A 15,478-nucleotide genomic window follows, 5' to 3' on the forward strand; every position below is an offset into this window, starting at 1 on the left:
ATTCATCTCCCTGGCGCATGCGCACCAGATGGTACGCATTGCGAAGGTCCAGCTTCGTAAAAATGACCGCGTCCTGTAAAGGTTCAAAAGCAGAAGAGATCAGGGGAAGAGGATATTTGTTCTTCACAGTAATGTCATTAAGACCCCGAAAATCAATGCAGGGTCGGAGAGATCCATCTTTCTTATCCACAAAGAAAAAACCTGCCGCCAACGGCGAAGACGATGGACGAATCAGGCCCGCCTCCAGTGACTCCGTAATATACCTCTCCATGGCTGCCTTCTCCGGACCAGAGAGGTTATACAGCCGGCTGGTGGGCAAAGGAGCTCCAGGTAACAGTTCAATGCCACAATCATAAGGATGATGGGGGGGAAGCGAGAGCGCACAGCGTTTACTGAAAACCGCCCCCAGATCATGATATTGTTCAGGTACAGACGAAAGATCCACCTCCTCGGGCGCCAGCTTAGACGAGCAGACAGGCGAAGGCGGAAGAGCAGACTGTAAACAGTGAGACAAGCAGTGGCTACTCCAACTCTCAATGCGACGGGAGGACCAATTGATATGAGGATTATGACGCTCGAACCACGGGTAACCTAAAACGATGGCAGACTCCGGGGAGGAAAAAACAAAGAAACGAAGAACCTCACGATGATTACCAGAAAGAATCAACGAAACCGGTTCAGTCTCATGAGCGACGGAGGGCAGTAACTGACCGGTGAGAGCCACAACGGAGACGGGAACCTGCAGGGGTTTCGTCTCAATACCGAGACGCCGCGTGAGACCGCCGTCAATAAAATTCTGCTCAGCGCCAGAATCCAAAAGTGCCCGCAACGGGCAGGTGGACACAAAATGGCCCGGCTGGCCACAATACAAACACAACCGTCCCTCAAACCGCCTCCGACGCTCCTCCAGCGTCAGCCGTGTACGACCCAACTGCATAGGCTCCTCAGCGGCGGGCGCCGGAGGAGACCATGCGTGGGCCGGACCGGGAGGAGGGGGACGGGACACTCTCCCTCTCACGCTCGCGAAGGCGATTATCGATACGAATAGCCAGATTAACTAGAGCCTCGAAACTCTCCGGTTCGTCACGAGTGGTGAGCTCATCCTTCATGCGATCGGTCAATCCGATGACGAAAGCCCCGCGCAACGCGTCATCACCCCACCCCGTCTCCGCGGCCTTAACCAATAGAATCAATAGAAAACTCCGCCACCGACCGGCCCCCTTGGCGGAGGCCGTGCAGTTGCCGCGCGGCCTCATCCGAGCGCAGGGGGTGATGAAAAACAGCCTTAAAATCCCGAACAAACTGCTCATACGTGACAGTCTCCACGGGATGCAGAGCGAGATAAAACTCGGCCCAGTCCAAAGCACGATCACGAAGGGCACCGATAACATGAGAAATCTTAAAAGCATCATCGGAAAACGCTTGGGGATACCGCTGAAAAAGCAGAGAAACCTGAATCAAAAAACCCCCGCAACGGCCCAACTCTCCCGTAAAAGGCACCAGAGCCGGGGGAGCGGGGTCACGAACAGAGCCCACACCCCGTGAGGCAGACGGTACGGGCGGGGGGGCAGGAACAGCGGGAACAGTAGGAGGAACTAACTGAGCCAAAGTCTCTTGAATGGCCGACAGGGTCTCATTAACCCGGCCCGCCCATTGCTCGGACGCCGCCAACTGCCGAGACAAGCTTGACAAAGACTCCTCGTGTTTCTGGAGTAAATCGCCGGACGCGGGACCTGTGTGTTCTGCCGAATCCATCAAAATGGTCGGAGTATTCTGTTAGGTCTGCTGGATTACATAGATGGATTACGTGGCAGAAACACACACGGACGCAAAATAGTTTGTGATGCAAGCTTTATATATACACGAGTGGGGGAATATTTACAAGGGAAGGGGCTATATACAGTGATGGATAAAAATGTGCCAGGAGATAAACACCGAGGAGATGAGACGGAGCCGAAGTATGCAGGTAGGCAGCAGACGCACCGGAGCTACCTGACAACAGGGAACAAAACAGAGCTTATGGCGTACCATTGATAGCCGAACGTTAAACACAAGTGGACGGAGAGAGTTGGAGCGCTTACTTGACCACCCAAACCACAGCCGCTGCGGTGATCGCCGCCTGATGGTACGTAGCACTCCGTCGCGGATCCACAATAGCCAACACAAAATCCTAGGTAGGCGGGCAGGCGATGGAACAGGCTAAGACAAAGAGAAGCAGGTGAAATGTGGATCCTTTAAAACATACAGCTCCACAGCGTAAAATCAACAGATGCAGCCTGTGCTGACTCGTTACCACTTGTGACAGCGACAATACTCCGACACCAGACGTCCGTGACTCTGCTCCCTAAAATTGCTCACTGATGACGTCCGATGCGTCGCAGGTGTGCTGGAATGCCATCAAGCCCCGCCTCGCCTACCTACAACCAAAAGGAAAACAAAACCCAAACAACAACAATACACCTACCCACCACCTCCTAACAGCGTTATCCTTGCAGGGGATGGGGGTTAGGCTTCTATACTGCTGGATTTCCTGATCCACTCTCTGGGCCAGGGAAAGAACGGGCTGCCATTGTTGGAATGACTGCAGCTCGTTGTCCTCCTCTTCAAAGAGTTCTTCCAAGGCCGTTTTTTTTTGTTTTGTTTTTTTGCTTTACTGGTAGCGCCTGAAATTAAATGGACATAATAAAAAATGAAGCAAAAAATGAAAAATCCATGACATTTAAATTATTATCACAATGAACTAAACTTACATAGTCTTCTTCATCCTCATCTTCATCTTCGAGCAACTCTCCCTGTGTGACTCCTTGCTCTAGGTGCTTGAGTAGAAAGTGACAAATAAACAAACAAATCAAAGTACCACGGATCCATAGATGAAAGGTATCACTCTCGCAATGGAAATGTGCTACAATGAAAAATGAACTGTCATATTGAAATACCTCATCTCCTGTCCCAGACTTCATCCTTATCCACTTTGAATTTACAGTGGGGCAAAAAAGTATTTAGTCAGCCACCGATTGTGCAAGTTCCCCCACTTAAAATGATGACAGAGGTCAGTAATTTGCACCAGAGGTACACTTCAACTGTGAGAGACAGAATGTGAAAAAAAATCCATGAATCCACATGGTAGGATTTGTAAGGAATTTATTCGTAAATCAGGGTGGAAAATAAGTATTTGGTCAATAACAAAAATACAACTTGTCTATGGAAAATTGTATTTAGTAGTCAGTATAATCTTTTAGTGATATAAGTTTGCATATGGTAGAATACTGCATGTAGTTATTTGTATTAGGAAATATTCAACCATGTATACTTAGAGGCATATAATCAATTGTGTGTGATCTCTAGCAGGCTGCAGGCTTGGCGTGCACCTCAGGAATGCACCCCCACGTCCTGGGAGAACGAGAGAGCTTGTACCTGGTTTTATTGTTTTATGGCAGGATTAACGTAGTTACGTTTGTTTTAGTCTAAGTGCTTTAACTGCTGGACTTCTTCACCCTTCTCCTGACCAAGGATGTACCTTTTATGACCCTTTGATCAGCAGGACACACACACACACACACACACACACACGTTCAATGGAGTATAAAATAAAGACCAGGGGCAGTGCTCAGCGCGAGTCATTGAGACTGCCCTTGCTAGCAAGAAGTTCTGTGTGTTTCTCTTCTCTGAGTCTTTACCGAAGAAGTGTTTTAGAATATTTTCCCTAACACAACTCAATACTTTGTAACATAACCTTTGTTGGCAATAACAGAGGTCAAACGTTTACTATAGGTCTTTACCAGGTTTGCACACACAGTAGCTGGTATTTTGGCCCATTCCTCCATGCAGATCTTCTCGAGAGCAGTGATGTTTTGGGGCTGTCGCCGAGCAACACGGACTTTCAACTCCCGCCACAGATTTTCTATGGGGTTGAGGTCTGGAGACTGGCTAGGCCACTCCAGGACTTTCAAATGCTTCTTACGGAGCCACTCCTTTGTTGCCCGGGCGGTGTGTTTTGGATCATTGTCATGTTGGAAGACCCAGCCTCGTTTCATCTTCAAAGTTCTCACTGATGGAAGGAGGTTTTGGCTCAAAATCTCACGATACATGGCCCCATTCATTCTGTCCTTAACACGGATCAGTCGTCCTGTCCCCTTGGCAGAAAAACAGCCCCATAGCATGATGTTTCCACCCCCATGCTTCACAGTAGGTATGGTGTTCTTGGGATGCAACTCAGTATTCTTCTTCCTCCAAACACGATGAGTTGAGTTTATACCAAAAAGTTCTACTTTGGTTTCATCTGACCACATGACATTCTCCCAATCCTCTGCTGTATCATCCATGTGCTCTCTGGCAAACTTCAGACGGGCCTGGACATGCACTGGCTTCAGCAGCGGAACACGTCTGGCACTGCGGGATTTGATTCCCTGCCGTTGCAGTGTGTTACTGATGGTGACCTTTGTTACTTTGGTCCCAGCTCTCTGCAGGTCATTCACCAGGTCTCCCCGTGTGGTTCTGGGATCTTTGCTCACCGTTCTCATGATCATTTTGACCCCACGGGATGAGATCTTGCGTGGAGCCCCAGATCGAGGGAGATTATCAGTGGTCTTGTATGTCTTCCATTTTCTGATGATTGCTCCTACAGTTGATTTTTTCACACCAAGCTGCTTGCCTATTGTAGATTCACTCTTCCCAGTCTGGTGCAGGTCTACAATACTTTTCCTGGTGTCCTTTGAAAGCTCTTTGGTCTTGGCCATGGCGGAGTTTGGCGTCTGACTGTTTGAGGCTGTGGACGGGTGTCTTTTATGCAGATGATGAGTTCAAACAGGTGCCATTCATACAGGTAACGAGTGGGGGACAGAAAAGCTTCTTACAGAAGACGTTACAGGTCTGTGAGAGCCAGAGATTTTCCTTGTTTGAGGTGACCAAATACTTATTTTCCACCCTAATTTACGAATAAATTCTTTACAAATCCTACCATGTGAATTAATGGATTTTTTTTTCACATTCTGTCTCTCACAGTTGACGTGTACCTCTGGTGCAAATTACTGACCTCTGTCATCATTTTAAGTGGGGGAACTTGCACAATCGGTGGCTGACTAAATACTTTTTTGCCCCACTGTAAATCGGAGGTCCAAGACAGTGGCCTCCTCCATGAATCTCTGGATATCAGTGTCCTTAAATTTTAAAAGGGAGGAAAATGTGACATCATGACTATCCTTAAGTATTTATAACTGTCATTTTATTTATGATAAATGAATCCTAGTATCGTTTGGAAAGATCTTTCCAAATGTTCTCCTTTATGCTCCTTGTGAAGGCAAAGTCATCTTCTTGTACGGTGTAGTGTTGCTGTAGCTTTTGCAGGATGGGCAAAATCTCACCACAGGTCTGACTTTTGTCGCTGGAAACTGCTAGTGTGGAGGTGTAGTGCTTCTGCATGAGTACCACAAACTCCTCTACTTTTCTTAAGTCGTCATTGCCGAACCTGAGTACAAGTTAAGCCATATACCCATTATTTTTCAGTACTACTCAGCTTTCCTTTTCCATTGACTTTCTTATCTGTGGATCGATGGCTGGAGCCTGGATGGCAGGAAACTGCTGCTAGAATCTCTCCATCATCAAATACAGAGAGGTCCATCTGGTCTTTACATCTAGGAGCAGCATATGCTTGGGCAGCTCTGGGGAGTATTGCATTCACAACTTAAATGCTAATGTAATATTCCTTATCTTAGTTTATACATTTACTTTGATCATGATCTAATGATTTACATATACACAATCTGAACAAACTATTTACTATGCTTACTGAGCAACTCTTGCTTCTCCTTCAGGACCACTTTTGCCATGTTGTTCATCCATACAATCACAGAGTGACTTCTTGCCGCCCAGTTGGAAATGGCAAGACAGTTGTAGAGCTTCTGAGCTCAAAGGTTCAGGGTGTGTGCAAAGCATGGAAACTTGAGAATTTGTAGCTTTTTGACAGCTACATCCATGTTGGCCGCATTATCAATAGGGATGGGTACTGATATCCGGTGCCATTATGGCACTGGTTCTGACATAAATGGTAGTAACCATACCGAAAAGCAGTGCACATTTCGGTGCTTTATTTCAGTGTTTTTTTTTCCTGACATGTCATACACATTGGATTCTAGCCAATCATTTTACCTTTCCAAGGACAGTAGGCCGACCCAGGTGTACGTTCTTTTAGAGCAGAGCTACAGATTAAAAATGCCCAAGGCGAAGCGGTCAAAAGTCTGGCTATACTTCACAGCAAAATATGCAAACTCAGCAGCCTGCAGCAAGTGCTTTAAGGTAATATTGTGCAAAAGAAGTAACACCTCGAATCTGATAAAACACCTGGCAACGCATACCGATTTTTTAAAAGCTGAGAAATGCACCGTATTTGATAACTTGCTGCAAGACCTCACACCGAGCACATCTACTGCGGGTGTGGTGCCTGTTATCGGACTTGGAGTTAGCAACATCCCCCAAGAACCCGAAGAGGAGAGTCCTGGCCCTTGCCCTGCCAGTGTAGCAGAAATGATGACGGATGATGATGGCAGCAGCAGCCGTTCTTCTCTGGGTGAGTAGCTTCGTGTGTAAATTACGGTGAGTAGGCTAACCACGTTATTAAATTAATACACATAAGGTGAACTAGCAAACACTGTCGTAGTTACATGTGGCTGTCTTCTTGATAGCAGATACTCCCTTTGCCCTGGCCAAAAAGGCTAAAATGACCAAAGAAAAAATGGAAAACAACTAAACATGAGAGGTTTGTGGACAATGTTTGTGTTTTTTCCATTGTTTAAGCACTGCTTCCAGCCAAGAGTGATACCATATATGCCCTTAGCTTGAGAAAAGGCTAACATTGTTATCATTTTACAAAAGAACACAGCTAAACATGAGAGGTTTTAGGACAAAGTTTGTGTTTTCCATTGTTTAAGCACCAGTTCCAACCAAAGCAGGTATGTTATATCAACAGAAAAGGCTAACTTGGTTATCATTTTGCAGAAAAAAGAGACTGCTAAAAATATAAGCATAAGACATTTTTGGACAAAGTTTGTGTGTTACATTCTTTAAGCACAGGTTCGAGCACCCTTTAAGTACCACCACCGTTTCAAAAGTACCGGTTTGGCACCGGTATCGGACAAAACCTAAACGATACCCATCCCTAATTATCAACAGTGGCTGCCACAACCTTGTCTTTGATACCATACTCCTCCAAGATCTCATCAATCTCTTCTGCTACAGCTGCTCCTGTCTATGCCTGGTACACTGGTTTGGTTTTGAGGACTTTTTCTTGAGCCTGGCCATTCCTGACATAATGCAGCTGTGAGGTAATGATCTTGACTAAAACTTGTCCATCCATCTGCAGTGATGGCTACCTTCAACACATGTTTCAGGTCAGAAATCAGATTTGCCTTTTCAACTGCATACCAAGCAGGGATCAAGTGGTTGGTTAAACTGTCTCTGTTTGGGGCTTTGTACTTAGGGGTCAGAGTCTTTATCATTTCTCTAAAAAATATACAAATGGAAACGGATGAAACATTTGGTAAGAGGAGAACATGCAACTTTGACATTCCCTGACTTAGCCTACAACTAAACACATTCACTTACCGAAACTCGGGGGCATCTACTGTGCCTTTTACCACAAACTTAGTCACTACTCGGTGACATTCATCTATCCTGGCCTGCATCATTTTACTTTTCCCTGCCTCTGTGAAAGGAGAAGCTACCGGTAGACTGCAGCGAGAACTGCCAGCATCTGAGCCAGCCAGACTCTGTCTTTCTCTCTCTTGTCACGGTTATCTAAATGCAATGCACAGTAATAGCAGGTTTTGCAATAAGGCAAATCACGCTAACATAATATGCAATGTTAGTTGATTAGTTACCGGCCCTATTAACAGGAGAAGACATGCAAACGTTACCGCTGCTGCTGGGTTGAGCTTCACTAGTTCGGAGCGAATCAAAAACACAACATTCATTTAACGTTATCTAGTGTTTTGTGAGCAAATGCTTCTGTATATTTGTAGAGTAAGCGTTTGAGCGTTTGTGCCGCTTAGGCACCATGTTTCCTACTGGGTAAAACAACATGGTGACATCATTCGAGGCGACTGGAATCGATAGGGGAATTGTTTGCAAAAATGGCAAACAATTCCAAGGTATTGAAACAGTGGGAACCGGTTCTCAACAAGGATCGGTGTTCAATTCCCATCTCTAGCCATAACGTTGTTGGTGCCTGTCGTAGTGGTAACCCCCCCCCAAATGATGGACACCAGAGGTAAAGGAAGCCACCATGACTCACACAGTGGCTGAAGCAAAAACTTGGGTGTGGGAGGAGTTCGGAGATGTCTATTTCTGGGGCAAGGTCACCGAGGCAGTTAGACAACTCCTTGGTAGCAGGGGCCTGAAGGCTCTGGGTGTTGGTGGCAGGAGCCTGAAGGCTCTGGATGTTGGAGGGCAGTCTTGGTTGACACACCTCTACAATGTTGCATGGAGATTAGGGGTGATACCTCTGGATTGGCAGACTGGGATGGTGGTTTCCACAGGGTTTGTTCCAACTATAGTGGGATCAGACTCCTCAGCCTCACTGGGAAAGTCTATGCTGGCAAGGAGAGTCCATCTGTTAGTCAAACTTCAGATACAGGAGGAACAATGGGCTTTTCATCCTGGTCATGGAACACTGGACCAGCTCTTTATCCTTGCTTGAGGCTGCATGAGAGTTTGTCCAACCAGTCTAGATGTGCTTTGTGGACTTGGAGAATACATTCGACCATGTCCCTCAGAGGTCCGTGTGGGTGGCGCTTACCTATTTCTATGGGCTATTTGATCCGTATACAATGCTGCAGGAGCTTGGTCTGCATAGATTTAGCAGCATAACATCAGCAATTTCAGTCTTACAATCTCCTTTAAGAGGGCAATTCGCCATTCAACCCTAGTATAGTTTATACTGCATAGGGACCTCCATCCTGACTTCTAACAACATTGGTCATAATCAGTAGGTCAACCCCGAAATTTATCTCCAAGACATTAATATGTTGTAAGTGTGGTCAACTGTTGACATTTTCCTGTTGGGGAATGTTGCATCGATGAACAGGCATGCTTTTCTGTGTAAATAAATCTGACAATTCATAGTAGTTCTCTAAATCCAATTCAACTACTTGCAATTCTGAGATGATATGGCTACTGACCATTTTCTATTGACCCATTGTACATAAGAGAATGCCAGTTTTCCTTCAAAATGATGCTGAACTCCCAGGATCCAGAAAAGTATATGTTATCAGTTACTGGGGGCCTTTCTTGGACTTCACTCACTGGGATTATGGAGAGAGCACTGTTTTGCTCACTGACCCCAGTAACACCACTGCTTTGAACAGAATACAGAGACCCTTCATGTTCATGTGATGGTTCTCCTTCTCCTTTAGTTTGAACTGAAAAACTTTCTCCCTTCTTGGGGCGGACATGGGTGTTTCTGATTACACGACACATTTCCTACAGTCCTTGCTTCATACAGCTATAAAATACACCCCATTCTCTTTCAAAAAGGAAAATCTTTCACTGTGCAATGTTCCTTCAAATGAAGGACACAGATTTAGCATATGCCCAGCTCCACAAAACAAGTAGACTTTTGCTACATCTGAACCTCGTTCTCACCTCAATGCAGGGTCAACCTCCCTTTTCACTTTTGACACAGCAGTAGCAAAATTCCTCGTGTTAGTTCTAGGGAGGAGCTTGGAAAGAAAAGCATCTGGACTTCTTTAAGTTATTTGAAGATGTTTCAGTTCTAGGGTCAAATTGTGGAGAGTCCCAGATTTAAGCCCTAAGGGAGTGTCCCTTCAAGAGGGACAAAGGACCCCCTATTGATCCTCTACCTAAACACACGAGCTAAAGTGTGAAAATGGGTGTAGGTCACAATCAGCCAAGGTTTCAGGTGAGTTCATTGTGTAACCTAGCCCCAACCTATCATGTGATTTCCTGAGGTTAGATGGCCCAGGATGCGAGTGGGCGTTAAGGCGCCTGAGAAGGGATTTCAAAACTAGATTGCGGATGGCAGACAGCTGGTGTCGTAAACCACCACCTCTGTTCAAAGATGGCCATTCACAGTGGACGTAGATGGCTTCATTCAATCCTCTTTCGAACCATCTGTCTTCTCTGTTCAAAATGTGAACACTTGCATCCTCAAAAGAGTGACCTTTGTCCTTTAGATGCAGATGAACAGCTGAGTCTTGTCCCGTGGAGGTGGCTCTTCTATGTTGTGCCATACGTTTATGAAGTGGCTGTTTGGTCTCTCCAATGTAGAGGTCTGGGAATTCCTCACTACACTGTACAGCATACACTATATTGTTAAGTTTGTGTTTAGGCGTTTTGTCTTTTGGATGAACCAGTTTTTGTCTGAGTGTGTTGCTGGGTCTGAAGTAAACTGGGATGTTGTGCTTGGAGAAGACTCTCCTGGGTTTTTCCGATATACCAGCTACATAGAGGATGTTGTTGCATTTGTCTTTCTTATCCCCCTTAGCTGGTGTTTGGTCTTCTTTTCTGTGCATCTTTGCTGACTTGCTGACTTGATGAAACACCAATTAGGAAAACCGCATGTTTTAAGAGCTTTCTTTACATGTGTGTGTTCCTTCTTTTTCCCTTCAGACTTAGAGGGAACAGTTTCTGCCCAGTGTTGTAAGGTCCTTATTACTCCAAGTTTGTGTTCCAGAAGGTGGTGGGAGTCAAAGAGGTTGAGGTTTCCATTCTCTTCAATGCACACGGCACAGTCCAGGAATGGCAAACAGTTATCCTTTGTGTCTTCCCTGGTGAACTTGATGTTTTTATCCACAGCGTTAATGTGAGCAGTGAAGGATTCCACTTCTTATGTTTTGATTTTGACCCAGGTGTTGTCTACATATCTGTACCAGTGGCTAGGTACTCTCCCTTTAAAAGAGCCAAGGGTCTTTCTTTCCATTTCCTCCATGTGAATGTTGGCTACAATAGGTGACACCGGGGAGCCCATGGCACATCCATGTTTTTGTCTGTAGAAACCCCCATTGTATATGAAATATGTGGTGGTAAGGCAGAGGTCTAACAGTGTGCAAATCTGATTGGGAGTGAAGTTGGTTCTATCTTCCAAGGAGCTGTCTTCTTGTAGTCATTTTCTGACAGTCTCCACTGCCTCCGTGGTAGGCATGCAAGTGAAGAGACATCAAAGGACACCATAGTTTCATCTGGATCCAGAGTAAGCTTCTGGACCTTGTCGGTGAAGTCAGTGGTGTTCTTGATGTGATGTGGGGTGTTCCCCACAAGAGGTGCTAGAATGGTAGCAAGGTGTTTCGAAATGTTGTAAGTGGCTGAGTTTATGCCTCTAACAATGGGTCTGAGTGGGACACCTTCTTTGTGGATCTTAGGAAGTCCGTAAATGCAGGGTATGGTATCCCCTGGGTATAGGCAATGATAGGACAAAATCATTGAAAGCCCTACATATCACCTGTGACATTATTCAAACTGCGAAAATCTCTGCACGGCCACCATCAACCGTCTGATTTGGGCACCATGTGTAGCGGAGAGGCCCAGGCACTATTCGTGCGCTGTACGATGCCGAGGCGCTCCATGGTTGCAAACTTTTCCCAAGCGATGGGGAATTTCTGTCATGGCGCAGTGGCCTGTGGAAATGGGATGGACTCAAGTGCAGATTCAAAACCGGAGGCCAGGGGTGAGGTGTAACGAAAAGAGATTTTATTTTACAATGCTCAGAGGCTAACAGAAAGTGCAGACTAGAATCAATGAACATAAACTAGATGTCTGAGGCGAGAGAAAATACTGTGATGATAACTAGATGGCAGGGATAACTGGGTGCAGGTACTGGGCAGGGGAAACTGTGGCGGGCCAGGGCACTGAAACAGAGGAGAGAGCAGTCAGGGGAATCCCACAGAGGGTTGCGAGTGAATCTAAGGATAGTACACTGAGCTGTCTTACAAGCTTGCAGGTGGGGTTGCGTGGAGGGGGGAGGCAGGAGAGGTCCAGGTGGGTGCTGTATGCAATGCAGGGAGGCAGGCAGGAGAGAATGGCAGTTCCAAAACGGAGAGGGATTACCGGCGGCAGCAAACTGGTATCCAGGAGAACTTGGTAGGTGGGTTTCAGAGGCTGACGAGAAAAACAGAGATACGGTTAATACACACGATGAGTCACCAAGGAACGGACATGAGGCCGAGAACTGACTAAAGTTGGCAGATAATCTGGCGAAGACCAGTTGAGTGCGCCGGTCATAAATACTGCTGGTACGATTGCCATCAGGTGAGGAACAACAAAGACTCCACCCAGTGGGGAGGAGCCGATGCTGTGGAAAACCACCCAGACCACGACAATTTCGTAGGGTTGAGGAGGCACGCCTGTGCAAACACCGGGGGACCAAACATGGTGATATAATGTTCAACCCTGTGTTTCAATTCAGTTCAATTTTATTTATATAGCGCCAAATCACAACAACAGTCGCTTTATATTGTACAGTATATCCTATAATAATAGATACAGAGAAAAACCCAACAATCATTTGACCCCCCATGAGCAAGCACTTTGGTGACACTGAGAAGGAAAAACTCCCTTTTATTTATTTATTTTTTCTTTTGCCTGCCCCGTTTGGCTTTTTTGCCATCAGAATTATTGTCTAAAGGCAAAGAAAGATGCCCAACGGATTTACTTTACTAAATTGACCATCCCAGGCTGGGATGGAAAAACTCCCTTTTAATAGGAAGAAACCTCCGGCAGAACCAGGCTCAGGGGGGGTGGCCATCTGCTGCGACCAGTTGGGGTGAGAGAAGGAAAACAGGATAAAGACATGCTGTGGAAGAGATACAGAGATTAATAACAGGTACGATTCAATGCAGAGAGGTGTATTAACACATAGTGAGTGAGAAAGGTTACTGGAAAGGAAAAACTCAATGCAATCATGGGAATCCCCGGGCAGCCTACGTCTATTGCAGCATAACTAAGGGAGGACTCAGGGTCACCTGGTCCAGCCCTAACTATATGCTTTAGCAAAAATGAATGTTTTAAGCCTAATCTTAAAAGTAGAGATAGTGTCTGTCTCCCCGAATCCAAACTCGAAGCTGGTTCCAGAGAAGAGGGCCCTCTCATTCTACTTTTAAATACTCTAGGAGCCTGCAGTGCGAGAGCGAAGTGCTTCAATTGGGTGATATGGGTTTCGTCGTTGTTCTAAAGGCTATATGTGCAAAAGCAACACCGAGCCATGATTATCAATAAAAACAAATGAACAGGTAACCCTCTTATTACAATATCAATAATCTAATATAAAAGGTATAAACCTTTCCTGTTGACAAGATGTTGGGGCTGCTGCATAACCAACGTCTGCAGCAGCCTAAACATGGGAATACTGACGACCTGCACAAATAAATACATAAAAAGCACTTCTGAGATGTTTTTATGTCTTTTCTTTGCTCCAAGCAACTTGTTCTCTGTGTGCCTTTCTCTTGTTTGTATACATTTTCTTTTTCTCTCTGGTTCTTGGCGAAGTCGGTTGCACTTTTCTCCTCTCCTCCCTTATCTTCCCTGCTTAGCCTCTTGTGTCCTTTTCCAGTCTTGTGTATTTTGTATTACTTTTCCCTGGAACACTCTCTCACAGTCTGTTCTCTAAAACCTAAAGAGGAATTATGGATTTGATCAACTGGTCCCTGAATGCAATTGACACCCTTTTCTCAACGAGAAGTCTGGGCTCGGGTGAGCCTGAGTGTTGAAGATATCTAGCTATTCGGAGCCATGATAACAGGGTTCTTGCTGATCGGAGCTGGCTTGGCCCTGGCTTGGCCCTGGCTTATCGAAGATTAAAGAAAGCGGAATCGGCTGTTTAAAACCCCACAAGGCTGCCTGCAGGGATTGAATCGATGGGACGAGTGGTGAGTTCTCAAAATGGGCTCATTGAGCGCAGCACAGATAAGATCTTGGAGAAGCTTACGGCTGCTGTGAACACTCAGAATAAGATCTCTGAGCGAAAATTTGATTACACCTTGGAGAAGCACTCAGAATAAGACCTCTGAGCGAAAATTGATTACATCTTGGAGAAGCTCACTGCGGTCGTGAGTTCTCAGAATCTGCTCTTTGAGCACAAGAAGGACAACATCACGGAGCGTAAGTTTGATAACATCATGGAGATGCTCACATCTCTCCAACAGGAGATTGAGAGACCAGTGTCGGACTGTTAGAACAGCTTTGAAATTCACATGAGTTGTTCGCACTAAAGTAAAAACCACCATCGCTTCATGCGGCTACCACTTCGGCGCCAGCTATGATCTCAAGGCTGGAGCTGAACAAAAACACCCTGATAACAGACTGTGCTTAGACTGTTCCTCCCCTATGCAAGGCCACCTGGGTTGGCTGGAAGACTGTTTACTTAGCCTGGCAGGGCGAAGGACACTGTCTCAGCTGAACTCTGGACACACACGCATACACAAAAACTGATACACACTCATCCCCCCTCCCTTTCCAAACGCCTTCAATGCTTGTCCCCTCCCGGGGAAGATGGCGGTCGACTGGACCAGCGCAGACATGCTGCAGGACCGGATGCGATGTCTACACCAGCTCTCTATTACCCTTTACCCGCCCCTGTTGCTTGTCTCGTGTTTCTGTGGTGTATTGATAGCCATGTGCTTTTTGTATGCGCTGAGGTATTTTGTTTCTTTTTCTGTTCTCAAACTGATCTCCTCCTTGTTTCATTGTGTTTTCTGTTTGTCTGTTCATCCTTTTGTATAAAATGTTCTAAAAAGTTAAATAAACTACAACCCCCCCCCCCCCCCCCCCCCCACCTCAAAACCAAAGAAATGACCATAGAACTTTGGCTAAATGATCTGACATAGATAGGTGATGACATGATTAGAACCTGCAGCATGTTAAGTCATAATAACAGGTTAAATCCTTGAGTTATGAAGTAGGTCTCTTCTTACTTTTGTGACAAGCGGTATACATTACCATGCTCAGTGTTGGGAAGTAACGGAATACATGTACGTATTTAAAATACAAAATATGAGTAACTGTATTCCATTACAGTTATCGTTTTAAAAGGTGGTATTCAGAATACAGTTACTTTGTTAAAATAAAAGGATTACACAGCAGCTTTTTCCTGTTTCATATGTTAAGCTATGCCCTCTCTATTTTTGGTAATTCCACGCGGGTAGAAACCTAAACAAAACACGCATTAAGAGGCTCTAATGTCTGTGTCTCAATCTCGCGGCCCATGTCACCTCTACTTGCCATGATGCCACATCGCTTGAAGTGAAGAAATATTTTTTAAAATTATTTTTCAAAAAATTATTTAAAATGAAGGCAATAGGCAGAGTGTTACAGGCATAGCCCTAAAGAATGTAGCCTCATGGGCAGTGTAGTCTGTGCTGCAGGGAGAATGGACTGCCATACCCATTATGTGTCTGTGAGCGCCAGGAGAGTCTACAAGTACAAGTTGTCACTGACCAGAAACAGGAGATGGAAGCATGTAAATATAATAATAACC

At 45.6% G+C, this 15,478-nt stretch overlaps 2 pseudogenes; both read right to left on the reverse strand.

Moving 5' to 3' along the window:
- Positions 1-944: 944 nt before the first annotated feature.
- LOC146610804 (uncharacterized) lies at positions 945-7,490 on the reverse strand (annotated as a pseudogene).
- Positions 7,491-9,836: 2,346 nt separating this feature from the next.
- On the reverse strand, positions 9,837-11,430 carry LOC146610805 (uncharacterized; annotated as a pseudogene).
- Between the last annotated feature and the right edge of the window lie 4,048 nt (positions 11,431-15,478).

The sequence above is a fragment of the Diplotaxodon limnothrissa genome, linkage group LG20, assembly GCF_057381915.1.
Source record: "Diplotaxodon limnothrissa isolate DT_005_m linkage group LG20, D_limnothrissa_male_GT1.1, whole genome shotgun sequence".
In the NCBI taxonomy this organism is placed as follows: Eukaryota; Metazoa; Chordata; class Actinopteri; order Cichliformes; family Cichlidae; genus Diplotaxodon; species Diplotaxodon limnothrissa.